The sequence below is a fragment of the Microcaecilia unicolor genome, chromosome 2 (genome assembly GCF_901765095.1).
Source record: "Microcaecilia unicolor chromosome 2, aMicUni1.1, whole genome shotgun sequence".
NCBI lineage: Eukaryota > Metazoa > Chordata > Amphibia > Gymnophiona > Siphonopidae > Microcaecilia > Microcaecilia unicolor.
The window spans coordinates 488,309,356-488,318,126 of record NC_044032.1 but is presented as its reverse complement, the minus strand read 5'-3'; the positions used below and the strand labels follow the sequence as shown (position 1 = coordinate 488,318,126).

Here is an 8,771-nt window from a genome sequence, read left to right as displayed (position 1 = left end):
TTTCCCAGCCGGGGGGGGGGGGGGGGGTGTCTGGAACTGGTTGGACCCTTGCCTGCACATTTGTGGAGCCACTGATAGAATAGCCATCAGGTATATTTGTGGGCCATGTGTTTGGGTCACACATATTGATGATAAATGGGCACAACGCAAGGAATATTGGAAGTCTAAGTAGGCTTCACTGTGGAGGTTCTGGATTTATGGATTTAGTGACACCTATTAGCAGTGTTGAGCTGTGTGTTGTACCAGTACAGCTTGGCAGATCACTTTTACGGCTTGATCTTTTTATCTGTCCTGTAACACCTCCCCTTCATACCTAGACTGGCACTTTGTGGATTTGTTCTGGTTGTTCATAGCCTTCCCTATCTGGCACAGATTCATACTGTCAGGTTTAAGGGGCTTCGATGTTACCTACAGAACTTTTAGTACAAGAACAGTGATGGACAGACTTCTACGGTCTGTGCCCTGAGAATGGAAAGGGCAAATCAAACTCGGGTATACATATAAAGTGAATTTATCTTGTTTGGCAGACTGGATGGACAGTTCAGGTCTTTATCTGCCGTCATTTACTATGTTACAGTCACAAAACAACCTTTTAGGGTGGATAGTGTTCACAATGAGCTTCTTTTATTATCAACCAGATAGAGATAAGTGTTTTCAGTTTTGGCACAGTATAAGTCATCACAAGAACAAAATATAAGAAAACCAATAGGCTACATTAGGGACTCATAGCTCATTTATGTTTAAACAAAAGAGAACTGCATGAAACAAAATATTTATTTTTATCTTGACTTATAAAATCACTTGCCCCTGAAACATGTTCAAAACAGAATAACCCATTTATGTATCTAAAAAGCAATCTTATACAAAATAGATGATGTGATTCCATGTGCCCCAATGAAGGGAGAGTTTAATTCTACTTCCATTTAATTTCAATGAATTCCATCATCATCTTTATAACACCAGGCTTCCCGAGGCAGATTGCAACAACAGTTATGATGAACCCATCAGGTAACAGGATATCCTCACTGAAATCTGGCCATCTGTATTGTATATAAGAGCAGAGAAGAAAAATGAGCACAAACTACAGAGTTTATAATTGCTGGTTCTCTACCATCTACAATAATTTTTGAAGCTGTTTTAGTGACACTCGTTACTGATGGACCAACAATAAAGAATGACAACGTGGATGCAGCAGGTCGTTGGTTTGCTTGCTTTGTTTTGAGCGGTGTTTTGAGTGTAAGGTAATGACGGCTGCGCAGGGGAGTGGAAACAGAGATTAACCAAATTGGCTTCCTTGCTTACAGTGGACTAGATAGGCTCACTTCCACCCCTGTCTATTAAACTTACTTGGTCATAAATCTCCTTGGTATAAGCGTCGCTGCATCAGCCTCGGCACACTGGCAGTTGGCACTGCATAAAGCAAGTGCGGCTGCACTGCCACTATCAACATGGGAGATGGGGGAAGTTTTTTTTTTTTTTTATTACAACCGCATCAGCACACCATATAGGTGAGTTTCAAGCGCTGGTACACTATAAGCCATATACTCATGTTGCATAATAACATTTCGACCACACCCGAAATTTCTTCCGAAGGTGGTGTCTGCGTTTTATTTAAATCAATCCGTAATATTTCTACTCTTCTGTCCACCTGTTCATACTGTTGCTAACCAACGTCGATTGTATAGTTTAGATTGTGCACAAGCAATTACCATTTATTTAACTCGCACATGCCCAGGCCGCCCATCTCACTTATTTCTTTTTCTTTTTTTACGGGAGCGCCAGTAGCCTCAACCAGTGACGAAACGTACTTTGTCGCAATGGATAGCGGCATGTGTTTTTTTTTTCTACTATGAAAATCTACATTCCTCAATACACAGCTCATTGTCTTCGGACTACGGCTAGTAAAAGCGCATCTTCACAAAGCTTCTCCCATAGAACATTTGTACAGCAGCCACATGGGTATCTTTGCATACTTTTACGGAGGGAGGAGCAGTAACTGCAATGCATCAACGCTGCTTTGTCAAACCAACACCAGTTTTTCAGAAGCCGGCCCCGGCTGCGCTCTCCTCTGACGTCACGCAACTTCCTTCCGCATTCCGAGAAGGCGGGAATCGGGATGATTTTTGAAGAGGGGAGGTTGTTGTGATGTGTTGTGCCGTGTTTAGGGGACGGTTACGGGGTACCGGAGAAGGAAAGCTGTGGGATTGCTAGTGGGCGACCTCAGAGCCAGGTATGAGTTTGATCGCGGGGCTGAGGGACATCGATTCGCGGACAAGGAGGAGAGTGGAAGATAGAGGGGAGGCCGATCCCCCCCAATGCGCGTGAGGATGGGTGGTCGGCGTGTGAGAGTGTGAGTACAGCTGAATGCGTGTCTGTGACTTTTGGTATCTTTGGACGGGAGAGAGAAAGTCCGGTGAAGGAGGGTCTGTGGCCAGAGCAAAAGAATGCACAGGGCTTTATGCACCAATTAACTTGGCTTTAGCTAGACATGGTGGGTCTCAGGACCGACGCAAGGGGGGGGGGGGGGGAGTCCCCCCCAGGGGGTCCCCCCCAGGGGGTCCCCCCCAAAACTTGCTTGCATATTGTCCCTCTTTCAATTTCAGGTAGGTTTGAGGGCCCAGGACAGTTGCCCTGTTTGCCCACTCCCATGGCCGGTGCTGGGGTCTCCACTCTCCCCATATGTAGATACAAATATCATGAAAAAAATTGAATATCACAAAAACTGCTCAAAAATTATTGTAGCACTAATAAAGGCTCTATTTTGTGTTCTTTTCCTACACTGTTGTATACAATATAGTAACATTAGGCCACATTTCAGTGAGGATATCCTGTTTACTAATAGGTTCATCAACTTGTTGTAATCTGCCTTGAGATGCCTGGTGTTATAAATACTGGAAGTAAAATTAAACTCTCCTTTCATTGGAGCACATGGAGTCACATCTTCACCACATCTCTTTTGTACAAATGGATGATTCTGTTTTGAGCATGCTTCAGAGACCAGTGGTTTTCATAAGTCAAAATAAAAATATTTTCTCATGCAGATCTCTCATTAACTTAAACATAACTAAATGGGCTATAAGTCCTTAATGCAGCCCATTGATTTTCTTAAATTTTGTTCTTGTGATGACTTATACCATGCCAATTCCACCCCTTGTGCCACTGCTGTAAGGCCACCATCCCCCCGCACCGCCGCTGAACTATTGATGCTTTACCCCTTTCGCATACTACACCGCTCTCCTATGCAGTACAACCCTCCCAAGAAACCCTACCTTGATTGTTGAAGACCGCCCTGGTGGTATAGTGGCGGCTGTGGGGACAGGAAAGAATTCCACTGTTTTTTGCCCACTGTCGCTCCGCCATCTCCACTTTGATTTTCAGTGCTGCGGGTGGTGCCACTGGGTTTTCAAAATGGCTGCCGAGACTTCGGCGGCAGTCTCGGCAGCCATTTTGAAAATACGGTGGCAGCGCATGTAAGTACTTTTATATCAGATACTCACACACAAAAGCAATTATTATGGACTCGTTTGCTCAGGGATATGACAGTACCTAATTTGCTCTTATTTCTGCTATCTGTACCAATGAAAGGAATAATGCTACATCGTCGTTGATACGTTGCAACCTGCTCAATGTGCTGCTGTGGCTAAGAAAGCAAATAGAATGTTAGGTATTATTAGGAAAGGATTGGAAAACAAAAATGAGGACGTTATAATGCCTTTGCATTGCTCCATGGTGCGACCACACCTCAAATTTTGTTTTCAATGATGGTCACCGCATCTCAAAAAAGATATAGTGGAATTAGAAAAGGTACAGAGAAGGGCGACGAAAATGATAACTAGGATGGGACGACTTCACTATGAGGAAAGGCTAAAGCGGCTAGGGCTCTTCAGCTTGGAGAAAAAGCGGCTGAGGGGAGATATGATAGAGGTCTATAAAATAATGAGTGGAGTTGAACGGGTAGGCTTGAAGCATCTGTTTACGCTTTCCAAAAATACTAGGAGTAGGGGGCATGCGATGAAGCTACAAAGTAGTAAATTTAAAATGAATCGGAGAAAATGTTTCTTCACTCAACGTGGGACATCTTTGCCAGAGAATGTGGTAAAGGCGGTTAGCTTAGTAGAGTTTAGAAAAGGTATGGACAGCTTCCGAAAGGAAAAGTCCATAGACCATTATTAAATTGAATTTATGGAAAACCCACTATTTCTGGGATAAGCAGTATAAAATGTTTTGTACTTTTTGGGGGGATCTTGCCAGGTATTTGTGACCTAGATTGGCCACTGTTGGAAACAGGAAGCTGGGCTTGATGGACCTTTGGTCTTTCCCAGCATGGCAATACTTATGTACTAAATTATGATTTATTAGAAAACTAGGAAAAAAGGCCCGTTTCTGAAACCAATGAAACGGGCGCCAGCAAGGGTTTTCTCTGAGTTTGTGTGTTTGAGAGAAGAGAGAGAGAGAGAGAGAGTGAATGAATGAATGTGCGAGTGTGTGTGACAGAGAGAGAGTGAGACTGGGTGCGAGTGTGTCTGTGTGAGAGAGAGTGTGTTGTGTGTGTGTGTGTGAGAGAATGAGTGTGTGTGCCATGGGCCCCCCTCCCTCCCAGTTCCAGGGTCATCCCCTCACTCCCTCCTAGTTCCAGGGTCGTCGTCCCCCCTCCCTCTCCGAGTTTCAGGGTCGTCCACCCTCCCTCTCTCCGAGTTTCAGGCTCGTCCCCCCTCCTCCCTCAGAGTTCTAGGGTCGTCGTCCCCTCACTCCCTCCGAGTTCCAGGGTCGTCCTCCCCCTCCCTCCCTCCGAGTTTCAGGTTCCTCCCTCCCTCCCAGTTCCAGGATCCCCCCCCTCGGAACGCGATGTCACACGCATGAGGGTGTCGTCCCTCCCTCCCTTCCAGTTCCAGGCCCCCTACCTCCAAATTTTTAAAGTCATCTTCACTTACGAAGTCAAGTTTATGGTGGCCAGCAGCAGCGGGAAAAGTCGTGCAGGCTCGGCCCTTCTCTCTCTCTTAGCTCTGGTCTCGCCCTCATTTCCTGTTTCCGCAAGGGCGGGACCAGAGCTGAGTGAGAGAGAGAAGGGTCAAGCTTGCATGCCTGTTACCGCTGCTGCTGTCGGCTGCCATAAACCCGATTTCGTAAGTGAAGTTGACTTTTAAAATTTGGAGGTATGGGGCCTGGAACTGGGAGGAAGGGAGGGACGACGACACCCTCATGCGTGTGACGTCGCGTTACGTTGCCTGGCAACTCTGCAGCGTTCCATTACAGTGATTGGTCTTTACCTACATGGAAGTATGTGACGTCATTTCAGGAGACAGATACAGCAGGAGCACGAATGCTTCAAGGCTTCACTTTCTCAGCTTCAGAACGTTGGAGGTGCTTTTTATTATATAGGATATAAAAATATGTAGCAAAGCAAAGTACAATAATATTGTTCTACCAAAAATAGATTACAACCAAGATCTATATATACAAAGATATATGATTAGTGTGGGAGGAGTGGCCTAGTGGTTAGGGTGGTGGACTTTGGTCCTGGGGAACTAAGGAACTGAGTTCGATTCCCGGCACAGGCAGCTCCTTGTTACTCTGGGCAAGTCACTTAACCCTCCATTGCCTGCCGCATTGAGCCTGCCATGAGTGGGAAAGCGCGGGGTACAAATGTAACAAAAAAAATAAATAACTCGGAATGGATAAGTAATAATACAACTAATCACACCACTAATATCCTAAGGAGATTATGAGAACTTACACAACTAATATGTTTCGTGCAAAATACACAGCAGCTAATGAGTCACTGACCACCAGTCCTGAAAAACTAGTCTTTCATAGACCAAACCTTGAACTAATCCCCTGCTGTAGGTAGTAAACCCTGTCTCTTACCCTGCAGTCTTTATTACAGATGCCCAGTAGGACAGAATCAGATTTCTTCTTAAGACTCTAGCAGAAGCCTCTGTGAGTCTCTTCCAGTTCAGGAATAAAATCCAAGGTCTATATTCTGATACTGATAAGTCTTTCAGGTAGGCCTACTATTTAGCTGAGCAAACCTTGTCAGTTCGTTACAAGGTATGCAGTTCGCTGGTGTGTTTAGAAAATCAGTTTCTTTCTCCTCTCAGAGACATCTATCCAGAGCAATCTAACCACCAACAAGTCTGGTCTTCTCCTTTCTCTTCTTCCTCTTCAGTCCAACATTGGCATCTTTCTGGGTCAGATGATACCTATGGATCAATCACAGATGGTGTAATTCTGTCCAGCAGAATTCGTGGTCATGAAGAGAAGCCTTGTTCTTAGCAAAGAAATTCTTATCAGACAGCAGCAAACCTCCCTGACAGGTCTCATATTCCTGGAGCCATCTTTCTCTGTGAGTTACGCTCCTCCACTCTTCCCAGGAGATAACTGGAGGCTAGTTTGCAGCAAACAATGTGTCCTTGGATGAAGTCATCATGGTATGCCCAACAATAATGTTCCTTTATAGAAAAGCTGGTTTCTGATGGTTACAGATGTACTTAGGCCACAGACTGTAGAATCCACATTGGTTATAAAAGAATGGTTCAGGTTTGTATAGGCCCCAGACCAGCAAAGATGAGATAGCAGGAAAGTACCCCTATACACCCGTGGCACAGAAGAGCAAAGTGGAGGCGGCAGAGGGCAGGAAAGAGTGGGATTCTTTCCTGCTGCCGCAACTTCAGATTCCACCAAACTGCCAGGGCGCCTTCAAGGATCAAGGTAGGCCTTCTTAGGAGGGCTGTAGTGTAACACAGGGTAAGCATGGCAGTTTCTGGCACACCTCGAATATTGGCGCCCCCTACCATGCATACCGCGTTCTGCTGACTCTGCCCACTCCCTCACACCAGCCCTGGTTTTAGCGCACAATTTTGTGACCACCTTATTTAGAGGGCGACTAAAAGTGGGCTTTTTGGTTACAGCCAAAACTGAATCTGCAGCCGAAATTTGCTGCACAGTTTTAGCTGAAGATGAAACTGGTAATACACGACCCCTTGAGCCCAAAGAGGGCCCCTTCCCCCCCAACCAAAAGTGCCACCTTCCCCAAGCCTACCTTAGAAGTCCTGGTGGTCTAGTGGCCTAATCGGGGCAGGAGCAATCTCTGCATTCAAAATGGCTTCCATATCTTACAGTCCTCTGTCCCTCTTGGGGTTAAATCTTGGAGAGATTTTCCTTGGTTGAGTTGGCCCTGTTCCACTATGCAGTCTTTCACGTGGAGACCCTTTGGTCTGTGATTGCCTTGGTTCATTTGGGTGAGTTCCTGACTTCTTTGGGCTCACACTGAGGCCTATCAGCATGTTCTCACTGTAGACCATCAGAAGCGGTTCCTCCACTTTGTGTGCGTAGGGGTGTCTTTCAATTTTGGGAATTTTCTTTCAGATGGGTTATGGCGCCATGGTTTAGTGGGCCAATTGTGGCACCAGTTATTCGAGTTCTTCTCTACCTGGACAATTGGTAGATTCAGGCTGACTTGAAGGTGGAGTCTAGCCTGGCCACTTCTCAGATTATTGCCCTCCTGAAGGGCCTGGTCTGGGTGGTGAATCATGTTCAGTCGCTTGCTTCCCTCCCTGGACTTGGAATATCTTGAAGTTTGTTTTGACACTGTTTGGGAGATGGTTTTCCTCCTGGAGGACAGGGCGGCCAATCTACAGGCTCAGAAAAGCAGGTTCTGTGAACTGATGACTCCCTGGATTTGAGATTACCTTTAGTTCTTGGGCTCCATGGCTGCAACCCTGAAAGTGGTGCCTTGAGCACAAGTGCACATCCGGCTTCTGTAGTTGGCGCTCTTGTCTAGGTGGGCCCCAGTCTGGATTTTGAGCGCCAGGGTGAGAGCCAGTCTGGATTGGTGGGACAGCGCTGTTCACTTTCTGCAGGGAGTTTCATTGGATTCTTCTGAGTGGCTGATAGCTGAGGAGACTCGCATTGGTGGTGACTAAGGAGCACATTGTTTGGGCTGAGTGGCTTAGGGGACCTGGTCCCTGCTGGAGGCTTCGTGGTCCATCAGCCACCTGGCGACACTGGTGGTGTGCCTGGCCTGGCATTCTTGCTCTGTTTCAGGGGAAGGCGGTCTGGGTGATGACTGATTTAGTGCCACAGCGGTAGCCTGCATAAGCTAAGTGGTACCAGGAGCCAGGCAGTGGTGTTGGAAGCTGCAAGTCTCTGCCATTGAGCGGAGAAGCATTTGTAAGCCTTGTCAGATGTACATACAGTGATCAAGAACAATATTTAGGTGGACTTTCTCAGCTGCGCCCAGTTGGATCCAGGGGAATGGGAGCTGAGGTTGGTGGACTTTCAACTCATTCAGGACTCGTGAGAGCCACCAGTGTTGGACCTGATGGCTACACGCTCCAGTGTCAAGTTGGAGCAGTTCTTCAGCCACAGGAGGAAGGGGATTGATGCATTGGTCCAGAAGTGACCAGTGAGGAGCTCCTGATAGGCTGACGTGTGCAGGATTGCATGGCATTCTCATCTGGTAGTTCCTGATTGGCTCTGTTGGCCGTGGTATGTCAACCTGGTGTGGCTATTAGTAGCCAAATTGCTCCCTCTGCCCAGGGGACACAGCCTTGTTTGTCAGGGTGTGGTGGAAATGGAAGATGTAGATCCCTTCTGCCTTATTGTTTGGCCCTTGAAAGGAGGCATTTAGTAAGATCTGATTTCTTGCCTGTAGTTGTCTCTACATTTCTTAAGTCCTGGATGTCTTCCACATTGCTGGCTTATGTTCAGGTTTGTGTGCTGAGCTGGTGTTGTCCCCCTGGAAGGCACAGATCCCCCATATTTTAGTTTTT

At 46.5% G+C, this 8,771-nt stretch overlaps 1 protein-coding gene across 3 annotated transcripts in view; it reads left to right on the top strand.

Annotated features, from left to right (window-relative positions):
* Positions 1-1,394: 1,394 nt before the first annotated feature.
* Positions 1,395-8,771, top strand: part of HAUS3 (HAUS augmin like complex subunit 3) — a 54,685-nt gene continuing 47,308 nt past the window's right edge. Inside the window, exon 1 of one of the 3 annotated variants that reach the window (XM_030192580.1) lies at positions 1,395-1,508. The gene's annotated coding sequence lies outside the window, so the exon portion shown is untranslated. Of the gene's footprint in view, positions 1,509-2,126; positions 2,351-8,771 lie in introns of those variants that run through there. The other 2 variants (XM_030192579.1, XM_030192582.1) reach the window with 2 other exon arrangements.